This window comes from Plecotus auritus (assembly GCF_963455305.1).
Source record: "Plecotus auritus genome assembly, chromosome: 1".
Classification (NCBI taxonomy): domain Eukaryota; kingdom Metazoa; phylum Chordata; class Mammalia; order Chiroptera; family Vespertilionidae; genus Plecotus; species Plecotus auritus.
The window spans coordinates 92,635,353-92,656,385 of NC_137770.1; the positions used below are offsets into that span (position 1 = coordinate 92,635,353).

The 21,033-nt window shown below is 37.7% G+C and overlaps 1 protein-coding gene across 4 annotated transcripts in view; it reads left to right on the forward strand.

The window, feature by feature from the left end:
- The first annotated feature begins 17,891 nt into the window (after nucleotides 1-17,891).
- The window catches only part of ARHGAP5 (Rho GTPase activating protein 5), a 103,782-nt gene continuing 100,640 nt past the window's right edge, over nucleotides 17,892-21,033 (forward strand). For 2 of the 4 annotated variants that reach the window (XM_080686444.1, XM_080686447.1), the window contains exon 1: nucleotides 18,164-18,395. The gene's annotated coding sequence lies outside the window, so the exon portion shown is untranslated. Of the gene's footprint in view, nucleotides 18,022-18,163; nucleotides 18,396-21,033 lie in introns of those variants that run through there. The other 2 variants (XM_080686445.1, XM_080686446.1) reach the window with 2 other exon arrangements.

Consider the following 21,033-nt stretch of genomic DNA (forward strand, 5'->3'; position numbering starts at 1 on the left):
GTTGATGAATACTGTTTTTTTAATTTTTTAAAACATTTAATCATGAAAATGTAAACAACATAAAATCATAACAAGTAAGAAATTAATCTTTGACATATCCTTATCTACTTTTCTTACTTTCCATCCACTTTCTTCCATGAGTATGTATCCTTCAAACTTTTCTTATATATTAAATGTATAGATATATGTACAGATACATGTATTTTCTAGGTAAATGAGATCCAGCTATGTATATTTTATTAAGCAACATGCTTTTTTTTATTTTACTTAATATGTCTTGGAGATATTTTTATGTTTGTACATATAAATTGATCTTATTCTTTCTAATGGTTGCCTAGTATTCCATACTATGGTTCTAACATAATTGATTTATCCATTCCTCTTTTAATCAGAATAAATTTTGTTTTCCTTTTCATACAGCAATGGACATTCTTGTCTAGTCACCTTTCCACAGGATAGAATCCTAGAAGTGGGATTTCTGTGTTAACGGTCACACAATTTTTTGAGTGCCACAGTCTATTGCAATATTTAGTTAGTCTATTGCTATTTGGTTATCCTTCCCCATTTTACACAAGATTGGCTTCTACTCTGGCTTAACTAATTCTTTGAATACATTGAGATGTCAGCATAAAGAAGCTTTAACTTCTTTTTTAATTTTTTATTTATGATTTTTAGAGAAAGAAACTTGATTTGTTGTTCCCCTTATTTATGCATTCATTTGTTGATTCTCATATATGCCCTGACTGGGAATCAAACCCAGAATCTTGGCGTATCCTGGTGATGCTCTAACCCAGTGGTCGGCAAACTGCAGCTTGCGAGCCACATGAGACTCGCGAGCCACGTTTTGCCGCTCTGTTGACTAATGAGTTTGCCGACCACTGCTCTAACCAACTGAGCTGCCTGGCCAGGCCTATAGAAGCTTTAGGTTCTTAAACAGAAAGGGGAAATGGAAGATTGTGCTACTTATGTTAATGTAATCAGAAAATTTTAATGATGTTGTAACATTTTATTTTCACCATAAGATTCATTTTAAAGTTGAGATCAGTTTAAGTTTTATATTTCTTTTATCTTGTACCACTAGTTTAACTACTAGTATTTAAATGGGTAATCACTTAAAAATTATTCTACAGCCCAGTGTGGCTCAGTAGATAGGTCATTGGCTGCACACTGAAGGGTCTCAGGTTCCATTCCTGGTCAAGGGCACGTACCTGGGTTGCAGGTCCCATCCCAGGCCTTCATCAAGGCGTGTGCAGGAGGCAACCATTCAATGTGTCTTTCTCACATAGATGTTTCTCTCTTTGTGTCTCTCCCTCCTTCCTTTCCACTCTCTAAAAATCAATGAAAAAAATATCCTCGGGTGAAGATTAACAAAAATAAACATAAAATAAAAATAAATTATCCTACAGAATGAATTTTAAGGGGGCTAGCAAATATGGAATGAAGTGCTTCTCAGTAGATTAGACAATTGCAATCCAGTTCTATTGAAGCCCTACAAAATGATTACTGATAAATTGAATGTACGTTCTTTGGGTTTTGGGGGTGGAGAGCTGGGGGAGACAAATGCTTTCATTATTTCCTTTGTATCACAGAAAGGGAAACATCTAAGAATCCTAAATTTTTAAGTGTTAAAAATGATAGATGTAAGGTACAACTATATGGGTCATGCTTTGAGCTATCTTTTCTAAAAAGATCATAAAGATTTCTAAGAATGAGATATATCACAGCCTCTCAAATGGGAAGTTATAAATAATGTTCAAGGTGGATTGAGGAACAGGGCCATACAGTTTTGGGAGACTGTCAGATGAAGGTTTTTATGGGTTGTTTGGCCATGCCTCCTGGACTCCCTCCTGTATTTTTTCCAGTACTCTCCCCCACCTATCCTGACAGCTATGGTCACAAAGAAAGTTAATCTTCTTATCACTTTATTTCTAAACTTGTGCCATAGCTTCAAATAAAAATAAAAAAAAATTTAAAGTAGAAAAGAGTCCTTGGAAATCATTGACTCCTTTCTCTTGCCCTGAAGCAATGAAACTGTGAGCTGCATTCTAGTGTAATCACAGGTCATCTGTCTTTCCAAATGGCTTCTACCAAGTTTCTGTCATCTCTTTTTTTTAATTAAAAAAAGTTTATGACTAAGGAAAACACAATAATCAAATCAAACTCCTCCTTCTCCCTGCACATGTGCCCATTCCTTGGCCCTTCCCTACTCTCTTCACTATTGTAGCTCCTTCTCCTTTTTCAGACTCTGGTTGGTCATCAACTCCTTGATGATGGAAACCTTTCTTGGTACACCCTCACTTCCAATGGAGAGCGTTCTAGCATGCTTATCTGTAACTTGATATTGTTCTCCTGTCTCTCCCATTAAACAGTGAAGATAGGGGATTTGCCTTTATCTTCATATCTCCAGCCACAAGTGCAATATCAGGTACTCAGTCTTTGTATAGGAGAGATAACTACTTACTTTAAAAGGTGATTACTGTATGATTTGGTGTTTAAGATGCCAAAAGGCATCATGACACCAAAAGACATTATGTCCACCCATCATTTGGTAATTTACTTGATTCTTAGCACATGGAAGTGATTAAAGAAGTGTGTTGTAGAGACCTTGGATCAATTGGATTGGACCAAACTGATTTATAAAAATGTGGATTTCTCAAGGGCATTTGTACCAGGAAACATTCCCAATTGTGTGGGGTTGTGTTTAGGTTTAATTGTCTTTTTCTTCTTCTTTTTTAGATGAGGGCAAGAATGATAAGACCTTTATTGAAACAAAATATGCTATGAAAACTATTTAATAGTCGCATTTGGGAAACGTTTAAATTTGCGTACTTTTGTAAAAGTGATTAAACTAAAACAGAATTAGCAAAAATTTAGGGTTCAAGATTAGCATAGAAATTAATTTCGAAACAAGCAGGTTGTCTTGTTTCATTTAATTGCTCCCTGTGTGATTATGTAAAGCTGAAATTAATTTCTGAACTTTTTTAAAGCATTAAAACTATGGTAGTGTTTCTCAAGTTTTTTTTTAAATGTTTTCTTTTTTATCCTCACCTGAGGATATTTTTTTCCATTGATTTCTAGAGAGAGTAGAAGGAAGGAGGAGAGAAACATCGACTCGAGAGAGACACATCAATTGGTTGTCCCACGTGCCCCAACTGGGAATCAAACCCGTGACCCTTTGGTCTATAGGCCAATGCTCTAACTACTAAGCAAACCAACCAAGGCTCAAGTTTTTATTTTTGTCTGCGTCTAGATTCCCATTTTATGTCTTCCCATCATGCAGTGCCCAATCAAGGGCCTATTTATACCTTTGTACATTTCTGACTAGTTGCTGCTGATCCTACTTATGTCATACAGCACTTTCCAGATTGTATCTGAACCACTCCTTAATCAGAATTTTTTTAAAAAAGATCTTTACCCCACCGAGAAATCCTGGGAAAGCTTCATGAAGAGACTGCTCAGCAGCTTTGCATTTGCAAGTGCTTAATCAGGGTGCAAAGTCTGCTCCAGCTTGCAGTCAGTTTCCATGAATGCAACTATATCCACACAGAAGAGTGACTATGAAGGAGGGCAACTCCTTCCAGGGGCCTGCAATGTGGCTCATCATCCTAATTCATTCAGGATAAGAAGTATAAAAAGAAGGAAAAGTTGAATTGAGAAAAGTCTCAATGCCATAATCCCTGGCTCTATAGAAGTTTTTGGATTTAATATCTTTATGATTTAGGCTCTAATTTTTCCTTTTCATTGCCAGCTAAATCCCTGCACTTTTATCATGCTTACCTTGACATGACTGCTTAGACTTTTTACTCAATATAATTTTTATACCTAGGTGAAATGTAAACATACTAAGCCCTTGTTAAACTAGTACCAGTTTATTCTGGATGACAATTCTATTGCTCCAAATTAACAGCTACCCTTCTTCTAAGTACCTTAAATGCTTAATAGCTCTTAAAACATTGGCTATCCCAAGTTTCTTGGAGTACAACTCTATTTCTAGACTCCCAGTATTTAAAAAAAAAATGTTTTCCTGTGATTAGGCTTTAAAATAATGGTACTGTTAATGAAAGTTATTCCTATAGCTACTTAAAATACCCACTGAGAGTTCAAAATGATCAGAAAAAAGAAGAGCTGTGTGCATGGTGTTTAAATATTATATAAATTTATTTGTGTAAAAAGTCATTAGCTTTGTATATAAACTCACTTTTTAAAAATGGTCAAAATATGCCTGGCCGGCATGGCTCAGTGGTTGAGGCTTACCCTAGGAACCAAGAAGTCATGGTTCAATTCCCGGTTGGGCACATGTCCAGGTTGCAGGTTCAATCCCCAGTGTGGAGGGTGCAGGAGATAGCTGGTTAATTATTCTCTCTCATCATTGATGTTTCTATCTCTCTATCCCTCTTCCTCTCTGAAATCAATAAAAATATATTTTTAAAAAATTAAAATGTGGCACTGGCTGGTGTGGCTCAGTTGATTGGGCAGAGTCCTGTGCACCAAAAGGTTGTTGGTTCAATTCCTGGTCAGGGTACATGCCTGGGTTGGGCTTGATCTCTGGTAGGAGGCATGCAGGAGGCAGCCAATCTCATTCTCACATTGATGTTTCTCTCTCTCAATTAATTAATTAAAATGCAACTTGATATTTTTAATTAAAAAGTTTTGGGGTTTAATAATAATTTATTGAAACTTACTAAGAACAGCACTTCTTAGAATTCCACTAACTCAATCACTCTCAAAATTTTCCTGCATGTGCTATTTACATAAGCAATAATAATATTAATATTAAATATTTTAAGATATAGTTCAACTTCTGCATTTAAAAATACACACAAACTCTGATACAGCAGCATTATAATCTTTTAATCAATTGCAATCAAAATACTGAGTTAATAGTCATCAGTAATTAGGACAGTGATAATTTTAGAGAAGAAAATCACCTACAGTGATTATTTCAATAACTTACTCATTACTATGAAGAGAGCATAAACAAATTCTTTTAGCATTCTTTGAAGAAATTATCTCCTAATGACAGCTCCATTTGAAACTATTTAATTGACTTACTTTATGATTCCTTGGACAGACTTCACTGTTTCAATCTATAACATAAGGACAAGTATGTTAAAACCTAATTTTTAAGATCTAAATGAAATATTAAATATAAAATAGTATTTAATAATAAGCACGCTGGGTATTTATATTGGATTAACTAAACATAAATGTATAGAAATGTTGATAAATTTTTATAAGAACAGCTTCCCTACCATGAAAAACATATTAATATTGCCACATATTGACATTTACAACCACATGTGACATTTAAATCCAGTTTTGTATGGTTGCTAAATAAAGGACCTGATACAATCAAAGAAGTTTCAGAGCTCAAAGGATTCTTAAAGAGCAGCTAGTCCAACTACCTTATTTCATAGATGAGAAAATTAAGATTCATAAAAGAGAAGACATTTGTTCGTGTGTTCAAACAACTACTGCAGACCCAGATCTCCTCAACTCAGTTTGGTCATTACTTCCCTTAGAGGGCTGACTTTTGTTGGGACTTTTAAATATGCATGCCAAATGTTGTCTGGAAATTTAACATATAGTGTCTCACAGGTACAATTTTCAAATGTACAGAAATGCTACCGGGATTAACAAAATACACACATTTTAAAATGATAAGAAAATTTATGTAGTTTTTCTTTTGTTGTCATTTTGTCTTTTTCTCATCAATAGACTCACAAAATACTATCACATGGAAACCACTGAAATTTTTTGAAGTGAATATGAAAACTTTGGGAACTACGACACAATATTCCTTCTTCTAACTATTAATTAAAATTTGAAATGATTTAAAATGCCAAAAATATTAAAGGGATAATGATTTCTTTATTAGTTACTTTATTATTATTATTATTATTATTTGTAGTAGTAGTAGTAGCAGCTGTTGGAATAGAGGACCAGGACTCCTGATGCAAAGATGAGTGGGCTCCGACAAGTAATCCAATGAGACAAAACAAGACAATAATAACTCTGGTATTGGTATGTACCCTGTGCCACTGGAGCATTATTTACTCTGTGCTCTCATACCAAGTGAAAGGTAATCTTCTTGTTTTATAGGAGTATTGAGACACACAGAACATCTTATTTTAATGGCATTTTTTACTTGACAAGAGTAGTATCATAGGAATATAATACTAGTCCTTTATCTCGACTTTCCTAGTGGCACTCCTGACTCTGGTTTTTAAATCTCTCTAGAGAAGCTGCAAAACCTTATAGTATCTAATTTTTAAAATCAGCACTGTCAGGTATTCCTTCTTTTTTAACCTTATGGTAGTATCAGCTCATTTCCTTTTGCTCATTTGTCACTGCATCCTTTATATGCGTAAAACTAGTTTTTCTTTTCTCAAGTAAAAGAATCCAAGTTACCTCTGCTCTCATGGAGCATATTTCCCACAAGTTAGTGCACTCAGAAGTATTTGTATTAAATTGTGGTCCATGAGTAGACCATGCGCAGCACATCACTGGAACAAAACACTCTGCCATGAGTCTGCACAAAGGAAGGGTTCAAGAAAACATTCCAAGGCTTTCCCAGATGAAATGAGGACCTGGAACACAACCCTTATTACAATTCAACAAACCAACTGCTCATTCACAGAATGTTCTCAAAGACTTCTCAGCTATTATATTCTGTGGATCCCATGCTCTCCTTGATGTACACGCCTCATCCCCATTAACTTTAATGAGTTTTACCCACACATCAAAAGAGGCTGACCCACCTATATGGGGAGCTTCCATATGCTGTCTTTCTCAGGAAACAAGATGCCACAGGCGTAATCTTACATTGGGAATATAGCCAAGGTCTTCCTTAACACCTTCTTTCCATAGCAGAATCTATTCGTTTCTCTTTGCACTTGCAGTGCTTCAAATCCAAATAAACTTTTCATTTGAAAGAAAAACTAAGGTCTTTAGGCTAAAAGTTCAGCAACCCAGAAAAACATAGTTTTTGTTTAAACAATTGAGAAATAACACACATAGCTAAAGAATTGTAACTATTACTTATATTGTACTAATACACATGCACCAAATATTTATATATATGTATTTTAATTCTCACCCAAGGATATGTTTTTATTCATTTGAGGGAGAGAGAGAGAGAGAGAGAGAGAGAGAGAGAGAGAGAGAGAGAGAGAGAGAGAGAAGCATCGATTGGTTGCTCCTAAATCCGCCTCCTATATGCACCCCGACCTGGCATCAAACCTGCAACCTAGGTATGCGCTCTGACTGGGAATGAACCAGCAACCTTTTTGGTATAAGGGAGGATGCTCCAATCAACCCGGCTGGGGCCCAAATATTGATATTTTAAATTATTAGATTTTTCTAAATTTGTTTAAAAGTGTTTATGTTTTGCATTATCTATATTATGATTATTACTTTTCCATACTATTATTACTGTTTGTGCTGCTACTAATAATCCACCAATAGGACTTACTGAGTAAGAATTCTGTGTTTGCTTGTCTAAAGCACTTCCCTTTATCACTTTTCTTGGAATGTCCTGCTAAAAGTTTAGTTACATTGGAGGAAATAGAAACAGTATATGAAAAAGGGATGGCTTTTATTAAATGGAATTTGTGGAATGCCCTTATTTTGGATGAGTTGCAGACTTCCAAATTCCTCAGAAACCCAAATGAAAACAGTTATGTGCCAGTTAAAACAAGACTTCACTCAGTCTTGGAATGGCCTCTATGTCATTTGGTGGTATGGCACTAACCTAAAGATTGCAAAAAAAGCAAAGCTACAATACTACAAATTTGACAAGACAAGAGAAAAATGAGTTGATTCAAAGTGCCTTCAATATTCAGAATATGAATCTGAAAATACCCTAATCACAAAATTAATTTGAACAAGTTAGTTGGTTAGTTTGATTAAGAAAAAATTATTGTCCATTTAAGTTTGTCATTTCAGAAGATTTTATTTATCTACCTATTTGGTTTAACATGTTTAAAATGAGAAATTGTAAATGATGAAGCTCTTATAGAATAATAGAAATTAAAAGACTTACTTTTTCTTTATTAAAAGATGTAATCTATGGGCATACTTCTAAATTAAGATTCAATCCTAGGACATGAAAATGAGATAACTTCAGGCATGATCCATGACTTTCATATTTATATTTCTGATTTGAGCACAGCCTTTGGCACAAAGAGGGCACAAATTGATAATTGTTTAATGAGAGAGTATATCAAAATGGTATGTATTCCAAAGAGATGATCTACCTAAGTTTCAAAGCTCTTGTTCATTGTATTCTGTCAGTCAGTGTAATTTTAAGGAATGTTGTGAATGAGAAGGTATGACTACTATGTGCAGCATTGAGAAATATCCTCTTTTTTAAATTGTAAGAAAGTATATATGAGAAAGTTGAATATGTAAGAAAGTATATATAAATATTTTTCAGAAATTTTTTTAAAAAGAAAATTACCCAGGATAGTCACTGTTAATATTTTTACATATTTCCTTCCAGGCTATTTAAATATTCATATTTTTTATATTTGAATAAATTTGGGATCACATATATCAAACTCCAAATATTTTTCATATATAAAATAATCCATAGTAAACTAAAAATATTATTCTATAACCAGCTTACACTTACTACATATCACTTTAAAACAATAAGTGCTCTCAACAAAAGTAATCTAGAACCTAAAACTGAATAAGATTTGGATCAAGGTAATAGGACTCAAGAGACTTCCTAAGTCTCCAGGTTGTCAGCATTTCTAAAGTGTTTCCACTTTGTATGAAGACTTTACCATTTTCAAATGAGGACATTTCATAGTAGCAATGTCACAGAGTATTTGTTCTTTATGTCTTAGGGAGTTTGATAGGGAAGCATTCCCTCTAAGCTTCAAGTATACATAGTGGCATCTGATCTGGAAAACACCTTTGCAAATACCTATTGTGATGATTTAGCTAAAAATACTTATCTAAATGGTGGGTTGTGGCAGCTGATTACAGCAAGTTAATTGATGAGATGATTGGGGAAGGTAAAGAGTTTTACCCTCAGGTAAATTTAAAAAATTGTTAGCAGCCAGTCCTAATACAAAGCAAACATACAGAACACTGTCAAAGCCAGATCTCTTTTATTAGAATTAGGATGACACTTGGAATGCATACCACAGAAGCATGAACCCACAGGCTACACTGTGGATGTACATAGAGTAAATCAGAACTGAGTATCCAAACTGCAATAGCCTCTTTTCTTTCTAATCCCTAAATCAGTGTGGCACATGATTTCTTTGGGGCCAAGTAGTTGCCTAGCACTGCAAAATATTAAAAGGCATGGCAGTGTTTCTGGGTAGAAAATGAAAAGATCACTTTGAAGTGCTCTAAAATTATACTTTCTTCACTTAAAAGAGTTAACTCACTCTCAAAAATATGAATTAAATGAAAATTAATCAGACACCAAGAAGGTTAGTTGTAGCCTGGTCGGTGTGGCTCAGTGGTTGAGCGTCGACCTATGAACAAGGAGGTCACAGGAACATGCCCTGGTTGGGGGCTTGATCCCCAGGCAATCAATGATTCTCTCTCACGATTGATCTTTTTATTTCTCACTCCTTCCCCCTTCCTCTTTTAAATCAATAAAAATATATTTTTTAAAAACAAACAAACACCCCAAAGATTAGTTGTAGTTACTTTTGATTGAAATGCCTCAAAAGTCCTGCTCAAGGCTCATGTTATTGAGATAGAGATCCCAATTGCCCTGGATCAGGGAGCACATCGCTCACTATTTAATAATCCTTTACCCAGATGTTCTGATAGAATGATTGTACTATTTCTAACAACAAAAATCAAATAGAAAACTGGCATGAAGCTATTCTGTTTGAAAAAGAAGGAATGGGGAAAGAAAGTCTACATAATGACTTTGTATTGACAATTAAGTAAACTGCCTGTAAGAATGCCCTAGAAGAGAAAGTGTTTCACTTCAGACCCATTAGAATGGCTATAATAATAATAAAAAAAAAGACAGACAATAACAAGTATTGGCTAGGTTGTGGAGAAACTAGAATCCTCATACATTGCTGATGGGAATGTAACATGGTACAACCACTTTGGAAAATGTTTGGCATTTCTTATAACGTTAAACATAAATTTACTATATGATCCATCAATTTTACCTAAAGGTGTCTATCCAAAAGAAATGGAAACATATGCAAATATTTATATGATTATAGCACCATTATCCATAATAGCTTCAAAGTGGAAAAAATCTAAATGTCAACTAACTGGTGAATAGATAAAATGTGGTTTATCCATACAATAAAATACTACTCAGTAATGAAAAGGAAAAAATTATTAATGCATGCTAAAATGTGGGTGAACCTAAAAAATTTTATGATGAGAAAAAGAAGCCAGATGCACAGACCACATATTGTATGATTCTATTTATATTAATGTTCAGAATAGGCGAATCCTTAGAGATAGGAAGATAGTCTGAGGCTGAAGATGGAAATAGGACTGACTAAATGGGTACAAGGCAGATAAAGACATGGGTGAGACCATGAGCAGCCTGAATGGACCACTAAACAGGATTGTGGGAACCCAGGATTGGTTACTTGGGGAAGGTAAAGAGTTTCACCCTCATTCCATTACATCAGAGGATTGTACCATTGGGGATGGGGGTGGGGAAGGAGGAGTGATGAGTAAATTGTGGAAGTATAAAGAACGGGGATAGGGCAGGCTTGTTCTCAAAAATCTGGAGGTCCAAACCTAATGAAATAGATTTTAGGGATGGGTTTTGGAGAAATACAAATTAACTTGGTTTCATCGGGATAAAGTGTTTTTCTCCACCCCCGCTTGGGTCGTGGGTCGGGGGGGGGGGGGGGGCGGGGGGCGGGGGGTGAAGTAAGGGCCCCAAACAAAATCAACAGGGAAGAGAGTAACAGCTTTGTCCTGGGTGTGATGGTATGTATGCGTGGGTGTTAAATTGTGAACCCGGAAAAAGTGAATCCTGGTCTATGGGCTAACTCTGCAAAATAATTTCAAACCAAATAATGTCAGAGTAGCAAAGGATTCATTTTTGTGCATGTGGAAATGTCAGCTCAGAGAGATCCAAAGGTTTCTGGAGCTCATACAATAAGCAGAACATGAGACACAAATTCAGGTCTCTGGAGTCCCAGTTTGGTGGTCTTTCTACCTCAGACTAATTTGTGCCCCAGCATTCCTTGCACTATAGTAAGACCATTTTTATCTTTTCTTTAAACTGGTAATTGTACTGTGCCGAGGAGGATATAGTGGAGAAGCACTACAAGACAAATGCCCCAACTTAGAAAAGCAACCCTTAGTTCCCTGGGGTGATGGAAGACATTTAACCATAATCCTTATGGTACAAGAGGAAATACCAGACCATGTGGAAACATCAGCTCAGGTTTATCAGTATTAAAGAAACTATTTATTGTCTATACTGGAACACTTTTTAAAAGAATCTTAGTGTAGAAAAGGTTTAAAAATTGAATCTGTGCCATGAGACCATCAGGAATATAGGCAATACTATAGGTAAAATTATATCATTTAAAATAGTCATTAAATGTAATAAAATGTTCTTTGCTTGCTTTGTTTTGGTCTGTAAGAACTTAAAAAAAAATCAAAGACAATACAAGGTAGCAGTAATATGTTTGCCCCTTGACCACTTCATTCTATTACATCAGAGGTTGCTGCAGACAGAATCAAGGTGGCCTATAAAAGGCCCAAGATATAATTAAGAAAAAAGGAAAAGAACAAGAAAAATCAAAAAGTAAAAAGAAAGGAAGAAGGAAGAAACATTTAAAGTAGGGTAAGAGGGCAAAAAAGAGAGAAGAAAAGGAAAAAATAGAAGATAAAATAAAGGGATATATGTAGCAGACAGTTCAATTGCTTCAAGACAGTTTGCCTAGTCCTGCTTTATACAACTCTCTCAATTTTCAACACCCCTATAATCCAAATTTTATTGCACAATAAGTATGTTCACTGCAAAATATTAGAAAATTAAAAAAGCAAAAAGAAGAAAATAAACTAGCTATAATCCCATCATCTAGATTAAATCTTTGTAAACACGTAGGCGATTAATATTGTCATCTTGATTTCAAAATATTTTATTTTTTAAAAATATATCTTTATTGATTTCTGAGGAGGAGAGGGAGAGAGATATAAACATCAATGATGAGAGAGAATCATTGATTGACTGCCTCTTGCACACCCGACACCAGGGATTGAGCCTGCAACCTGGTTATGTGCCCTGACTAGGAATCGAACTGTGACCTCCTGGTTCATAGGTCAATGCTCAACCACTGAGCCAGCCAGGCTAAAATATTTTCTTTTCACAAAAATAAAATCATATACCTTTTATTGCTTTGTAGCATGATTTTTTTTTCACATAAAATATGGGCATTTTCCTACCTCAATAAATGTATACTTTTAAAATATTTTAAATATTGTTTTCATCCAATTTTACAAGAATTTTATTTATAGGACACATGTAGCTCTTTATGATTTTCTGCTATTTTACTTATACTCTGTTATCATACTTGTAAAATCTCAGAATTCTTAATGTAAATTTTTTTGGGGGGGAAACAATAAAAAACAGTTATTCAATATATATTCCTATGGGAACCAAAGCTAGAAATAAAAAAGCATGTGTTATAGCTTGAAGAGTGATGAGAAGCCTATTTGGAAAAAGATGAGTATTATTATTTCTCACTATGTAGTAGATGTGTTGAAAGAAGCTATGCATCCATCAGAAAAATGACATTGTTATTTGAAAGCTTTTTGAAGACAATGCAGAAGCATGATGTGACAATTCAAACATTTACCACCTACTGCAGCTTATAGTAATAATGAAAAATGACAAAGCATTCATTGTGAAGTGATTAGACACATTATTGATTTCAGAAATTCTTATGCTGCACCAGTTCTTTAAAATGTTCCCTGATGTTTTGGATCCACAACTATTTGTTGCTAGTGATTCACATTTACCTACTAAAGAGATGTTATGTAGAAAAGTGTGGGTTGTACTTGGGGAAGAACATCTAACTCAACTTTCACAGGCTAATTCAGCATTTTTTTAAAAAATATGTTTTTATTGATTTTTAGAAAGAGAGGAAGGGAGAGGGGGAGAGAGAAACATCTATGCAAGAGAGAAACATTGATTGACTGCCTCCTGCACGGACTCGGACTGAGGATCAAACCCAAAACTGGGTGTGTGCCCTGACTAGGAATCGAATTGGCGACCTTTTGGTGAATGGGATGATGCTCAACCAACTGAGCCACACCAACCAAGGCTCAGCAATTTCTTTAAATGATTTGTATTTTCCAAAGTGAGTATCTCAGCTGGTACTTCAAAATATAATCTAAAACCTTCTGTTATCAATAAATCACAGAAATCCATAAAACTTAGTGTTTCATATTAGTTTATTATCAAACATTTATTGAGCTTTCTACTAATAATATTCTAGTTATTGTATAGGGCCAAACATTAATTTGTGATCCCTATCTAGAGGGGCTCACCATCCAAATTTGACCTGAAGAGAGGAGGGATACAAGATATTCACAAAAATTAGGTTCTGTGGTTAAGTAGTCAAACAATACACGTTCCTGTAATGATTTACAAATGACAATGGTAACAATCTCAGAGAATTCAGTTAGCAACCTTTGAAATTATTTTTCAGCTTTATGGGGTTAACCTTATTGGGGTTGATTAAATTCAAGCTTCGATCTTTCATAAAAACTCAATGGAGTGTCCAGATGGCCCAACAATACCTCCTTTTGTGAAAGGAAATAACTTGAAGATTTTTGTCTAATTAAACTATTTGAGCTGGTGGGACCTAAATGAATTGTTATTCCTTTAAAAGGACTGTGCATTACAAATAATCTTTATAAAATACTAATTATTCAAAAATAGAGTTCTGCTTTCACTGTTTCAGTTAAGCCCTAGAACCAGAGGGGCATGAGCATGACATTTTGAAGTTAGACTCTGATACCATCTTTGGGATTTAAGTCTGGAAATACAGTTCTGAAAAATCAACAGAACCAGGCCCTGTGGAACAAAATGCCAGGAAGCTCAATGCATCACTTTCCTACTGTTCCAGTCGTGTGCTCACAATTACCTAACTCTTGTCAAAATATTTTCTACAATAATAGCCAAAACATAATCAGCACCTTTTCTTCATGCTGAAAATATCACTGGTAGCCATAAAACAAATTTGGAGAAAACCTTTCAGCACCTTAACCCAGCAAATGGCTACTATGGTTATTAGTGTATCATTATTTGCATACTAGTGAGGATGACATATCTTACTCTGCCTGCTCTCACCCTGATAGTCCTAACTGTAAGAGATAGGGAGAAAGACAGAAGTGTAGGCAGGTGAAGTGGGGTGGGGTGGGGTAGAAATTAGTTGTGAAAGTCAATGAGAAATTAGACAATCTTTCAGTGCTTTGGTTATTGTCTTCATTATTTTCTAACTTTGTGTATTTTGTCTGTAATCGAGGTGATATTCTGAAGTAGTTTGTTCCTACAAAGTATGTTTTGTATCAGACAGACAAAACGTAGTGGTCAATTTTGACATGAATGGAAAGTCTCTTTATTTGGCTTTTTATATGTTCTTGGTTGAGGTTATAAATTTCAAAGTAGTTATGATCAGAAATTTCCAGCAGGGGGTGTAGTTGCTTCTGTAGGGTAAATTCTTTTGAGGCTAAATCATGTCAAATATCTGCATCTTGTGTTAACACTGATGGTTCAAAGCTGGAATTTTGATAACATTGTTTTATGGCTTTCATCTCTTTTGATCCTAAAAAGGCCATGCATATTAATACTTTATTAGAATGTGTTAAAGAACTAGAAATGAGTGAATATTTAAATTAAAAGTCTAAAATTTCTGACTAAAATCTTATTCTACTAATTTTTTTCAATGTAAATGGAGAACAAAGCCTCAAGTTATTTTACTTATCCACTATAGTAGAACAAGTGCTTAAATTTTTTATTTTAGATAAGATGAATAGTTGATCTAAAAGGGCTGGTAATATTTACTCTATCTCTCCCGTGTGTGTGTGTGTGTGTGTGTGTGTGTGTGTGTGTGTGTGTGTGTACTAAATTATTTATTGTCTCAAAATTTTCTCCTTTTGGATGGGAGGGAGGGTGTTTAAAGCTATTTCTTTGAAGGCATGGATTCTGTCAATTTTAAAAGATGCCACCTTATCCTTTCATTTTTGTTTTATTTTCTGCTCTTTATTTTCGTTTATTTGTAGACTAGAGGCCCAATGCATGAAATTCATGCAAGAGTAGGCCTTCACAGCCCCGGCTTTGTCCAGAAGGTTGTCCGGACAGTCGTTCCGCTGTTCGGCCATTTGGTCGATTTGCATATTATGCTTTTATTATTATATATATCTGACCATTTTCAACCATAGAACTTTGGCCCCCAATTTCCATTCTCACATTTTTATTTGTATTGAAAACTGTATGCTTCATTTTTTTGAGAAGACCAAGTCTCATAAAAACAATAAAAATGTGTTAGCTTATTTGTACTGGTAAGCAGGTTTAGACTAACAGTATTAATAAGGAACGAAGTCCTAAAGTTTCAGGTTCCTTGAATCAAAATGAATGATGTAGGCTGACTAAAAATAATGAGTTATGAAAATTATTGCTCAAAAACCATGGCCTTTTTTTTTTTTTTTTTTTTTTTTTTTACAGTTTCTGGTGTCTTAATGAAGAGAAAATGATTTCAAGTCTTTTTACCTTTACCTATACTGATTCTTAGTACCATGTTTGTTTTAGAGGAAATATTAACATATAAAGAAGGTGTAATTTTCACCTTCTTTATATGTTAATGTTTCCTTTAAAAAGCCCTGACTTATTTGACTTTGCTTTAGATCGATACATGTCCATGGTTATAAAATTTCTGATTTAGGAAATAATTTTTAAAATATTGTAGGGTAGATAGGCTAGAGTACATAACATTTCAAAATCAGAGTTATGATTTTGAATTGGCTTCTTGTATTTTCAAGGACTTTTAGTACAAAGGTCAAGAAATGCATTTAAATGCATGAACTTTCCAATCTGTTACAAACAGTATGAGAATTAGTACCGCACATTGTTAGTACCGCACTGTTTCATTAGTACCACTCTCTCTCCCCAATTTCCTCCTCTCTTCTTTTTCCCCTTTCCTCCCCTCTTCCTTTACTTTCATGCAAGTTTTCTTCAGCGTCCTCTTCCCTGCCTATGGCTTGTAACTGAAAGAAGTACCTGCAGACCTTACTTAACCTATTAGATACCATTCATTAGCTACATGCAAGGCAGTGGCTGGAGTAAGGAATTTTAGGCATGCCTTTCTAAAATTAGAGAGTAAGAGATGTAGAGAAATTAAACACCTCTCTCCTGCTTTTGTCTACTATGTTTACCTTTCGAGAAATATGGAGAGAAGAGCAGGGTGGGGAACAAACGAACAGAACTTCTGGAATTATGTGACAGATTTACTAACAAATACTTTCTAACAGATTTTAACCAAAGGCAGTTTTGTTTTCCTTTACTCAGAGACGGTAAATGTACTTGGTTGGCAGCAGCTGCATCTTTATAACACTAAAAAGAAATCTTGGCTAACTTCAGTACCTTATGTAACAGAAGAAATAAAGAATAACCTGAATTTAAAGGACTTTTTAAATGTTTACTGATTAACTGTTTTCAGTGTAGGAAACGAATCTTTCCTCACAGAGAAATTCTAGCCCAAATTACTTTTCTTTTAGACGTAATAACGATTTGGGGTAGCTTTGTGTTTTTGCTTATTCTTTTATCTGCTGGCAAATATTTTAAGACCTCTAAATAAAACGGATTCTGATGACCTTGGGAAAACCACAAGACCTCAGTTTCAATGGTAAAAGGAAAGGCATTTTTCTACTGTCCTTTCTTTCTCCACCATTCAATGCCAATGCCCAGATGGGACATACACCGAAAGCCCAGGGTACCCCCAAACTTGTAAAGTCTGAAAAAAAAAACACAACTGAATATATTTAAGGCAGTATAACAAAATCCAGGTTGGGCTGGTGGTGGTGTGAACACGGGTCTTTCGGGTTACCCTAAAACCCACCCCAGCTTGGCATTGCGTTCAATTTCCAGACTAAACCGAGGGCCTGAAGCCTCCTGGTGCCTTGTCGACGGATACAGGATTCTTCTGGCTCCCAGGGAGTTTGCCTTCTGGGTGAGGACGCCACCAGGTCCCAGGCGGGTGAGGTCTGTAGTTGGCGAACGATCCCCAGGCAGAAAGCTGGCTGCAATTACAGGAGCATACTTGCGAGCATGTCCCTGGGAATGAGCTCGGGCGCAGATTTTCCTCCCTCGAATTCTTTAATGCCCAGGGACCGTAGGGGGCTTTATCCAGAATCATTCAGTGCCCATGCGATGCTTCGCAACGGCCAACACAAAGTCGGGTTCCTTTGCAGTATTGTGGTTTGCTCTGTTTCGGCCAGAAACCGGAACAGAAGGAAAGGGAGAAAGCAGGGAAGGTTCGGAGACACCCATGCTCAGGGCTGCACAGTCTGCAGCTTTTAAAGCGTGGAGGATGGGGCAGAGAAGGAGCAGAATACGGAGAAAGGGGAAAGCTAAGGAAAAATACTCACGCCAATGGGTGAAAGGGAAAAGGTGAGAAGGAATGGAGTAGGAGAGGGAACCAATGGATGGGAGAGACGGAGGAAGGAGGGGGAGGGGCAGAAGCCAATGAGGGAGCCGGGACGCGAGCGAGGACGCGGCCCCGCGCCTGCTCCCCCCCCAGCTCCGGCTCCAGAGCTCGCGCCTTTCCCGGCTCCCGGGAGACGAGGGGAGGGGCGGGGCCCGGCCCAGCGTGAGGCAGGGGAGGCGTTGCGAGGTGAGGGCGGCGGGGGTGGGGGGTTGCGGGGGGAGGGCAGCGCGGGTACGCGCGCGCGCGCGCCCCGTCGAGGCCGCGCCGCCGCTCCGCCCCCGCCGGGTGTGTGGCTCCGCGCGCGCGCGTGCGTTCCGGCGGTGCGCGCCGGAGAGATGCTGAGGTAAAGTTCGGGAGAGAGGGAGAGAGATCCGTCAGCGTGAGGGAGCCCGAGTGGCCGCCATTACTGAACCCCGCGCGGCGGCTGGCGCAGGGGAAGGGGGGAGGGACGGGGCTGCCGCTGGTGGCTGGGAGGGAGGGAGGGTGGGTTACCCGGCCGCGGGAGCCGTAGGGCTCAAGGTTTCGGGGCGTGTGTGTTGGGGAGCGCCGGGGAGGTGGCCGAAGGGACGCGGCGCTCGGTGAGCGCGTCGGGGAAGAGAGGCGAGCCGAGAGTGGAGGAGGAGGCGGCGGCGGCGGAGCGCTCCCCAGGAATGTCGCTGCCGCCGCCACCGCCGGGGCCGATGCGGTTGAGGAGACGGAGGAGACCGACGGTGTTAGGTAGGACCTTGCGACCCCCACCCCGCCTCCGCTCCTCTGGGCCTGCCCGCTCGCCCCCTCCCCGCCTGGGACCCTGCCGCCGCAGGCTGCCCCGCTCAGTCGCCGCCGCCGGTTGTAACCAGTTCAAGGGGCTGGGGCCCCGCAGCCGCGGAGGGAACCTGGCGCTGCGCTCCGTCCTCGCAGGCGGGGCGGGAGGGGTACGGTCGGCGTGAAGGGCAGCGAGGCCGGGGGAAGAAGGGGCGCTTTCTCTACAGGTGACGGGCTGGGGTCGGCGAAGGCCTGGCGGTGGCCCGGACCGCGCCGTCCCCGCCAGCCGTCCGCTTTTTGCGGTCGTCTTCACTTGCCCTGGTCTCGGAGGGTACGTGGGGGAAAGGAAGGTTGCGGTGTCTGTGGGCTGGGTTGCTGCTAACGAGTTCCACCTGGAAGGGGGAGAGGGAGTGGACGCATATTCGCGGAAACACGATCTTCGTTGCAAACTTGAGCGCCTTTGGGGAGACTCAGCCCTTTCACTTTCCCCTGTCCTCCCCACTCTGTCCTGGGTTCTCTTCACCAATTTCCCTGCTGCTGTTAAAACTCGGGGTACGGTGTGAGAAGTTGCACGGCGCAACCAAAACACCGAGTCCTATCGATAGACTCGCTGGTTTGAGGCTTTGATACTGAGTTTTAGCTAGAAGAATAATCTTTAGAATCTCGCTGTTTCCACTAAAGAAAAGTATCAGGGTGGGGGTGGGGAGCCGCGCGGGAGCGCGCGCGCACTTATCCACATAGAAATACACTCACTCCCTCACACCCGCCCTCAGCGTTCATAGAAATGCAAGTGAGGTGGAGGCTCTGTGTAGCTTAAGCTGTAAGGTGCTCGGAAGTAAAGGCAAACTATTAGGACGTTTAGTAAAATTTCGAGAGAAAGTTGTAGGGGAGACAGTTATAGTTGTACCATATGACAGATCCAGTTTTGGCCCGTGCTTAATATATGGGAATTTAAATGTTTTAAAACTAGACCAAAATAGGCATGCAGATGGTGTATACGCGCGTTTTAAGTTTAAATTCCCATCGATAATTTGCTTTTCCCTTTGTGATAGGTAGGGATCGTATCACTTAAAGAATGTCCAGCTGTAAAACAGTGAAATACTTCGCTGTATTTACTGATCTTTGCTTATGCTGCTTTCTACAGGTGTTGGGGGCAGGGGGTGCCTGCTCCACTTAAATCCAAAACCAATGTTCATTTGGACAGAATGAATATTAGAGGGTGTTTATTGACATTGAGGATCTCATTCACTACAGGGAATATTTCTCTAAATATCCATTTAAAATGGTTCTTTTAACAAAAATTTGATCTAGATGCAACTATTCGGAAAAACATTTGGTTAAGTAAGATATTAGTAAAATGTGTTTGGAAATGTTTTACTGACAATTCCAATGTATTTGACTTTAATATGATAAAACTGCTCTACTTTTAATGTACATACTGACCATATAGGTAATCTAGTAGACAGTTTCCAGATTAAGGTTTTTGCTTCCATTTTAAATCGCTTTCTCATTTACAGATTTTTTTTTCTCTACCTATGCTTTGTAATTGACCCACGTTTCTTGTATTTATAGTAGATAAAAGGAAGAGAGGAGTAAGTGTAGATGGCCAAAAACTTACATAGGCCTTGGAGTATGCCTAACTAAACATACACGATTGGAAAGCTGGTTATGCCTATGAATGTAACTCAAGAAATAGCACTATTGATCTGATTGACTTAAGGCAGAAATTAGAATGACACAGATGACACTAGGTAATCAATTTGTCATGTGTAAGCTACATTTTTTTAACCCACATCAGCAGGTCTTATTTTGTCATCCTTTGTACATTATAAGAGCTTTGTCACAGAATTATCATTCTTTTATCAGATTTTTAGCACCCCTTCTCCCATTTAAATTATTCTAGCAATTGAAAAAATGTATTCAAAACTACTATCTTAATTCTGTCACATGGTACTTATCCTAAATGTTTTGCCCAGCCTTCCCCCCTCCCCGTCCCATTTCTGTTTGAAAGGCAGATTTAGTACCCTTACTCTTTTGGAGAAAATAAATTATTTTGACCTGCAAGTTAAGAGTTTTTAAGGAATAAAATATTGTTTTTGCATTCCTTTTTTGGAATTGAAGTTGTGGTACAGATTACAATAATAGTTTTGTAACTCACTTTTTTAAATTGAAGAAAAAATTATGTCTCATGAAGACTATACTATATTTATTCTTTCAACATAAGCAGGACTTAAGGTAAAGTGTTGCCTTTAGTATTCACTTCTTAAATATGAAATGGCATGATAAAGGTTTTCTTGGTTGCTACAGAATAAGTTTTGTCACGATTTCAGTTTTCATAAATATTATTTTAAGTCATCTATTTGGGCTGTGATATCCATGATTTTTTTCTTTATACACCAAGAAGTTATGCAGATACTATAATTGACTGAAGAAGCATTGTGTAGTGTTCTGTTTCATTAATGTCTTATGTTCCCAAAAGATGCTTGTGAAATACATTTAAAGTACACCAGGGGGATTTAGTTTTAAAAGAACTGGGCAGCAACTTTGATAAAGTGATCCATCATTTGGCAATCTGGGTAATCAAACTATTAAGTGAAGGTTGTTATATGTA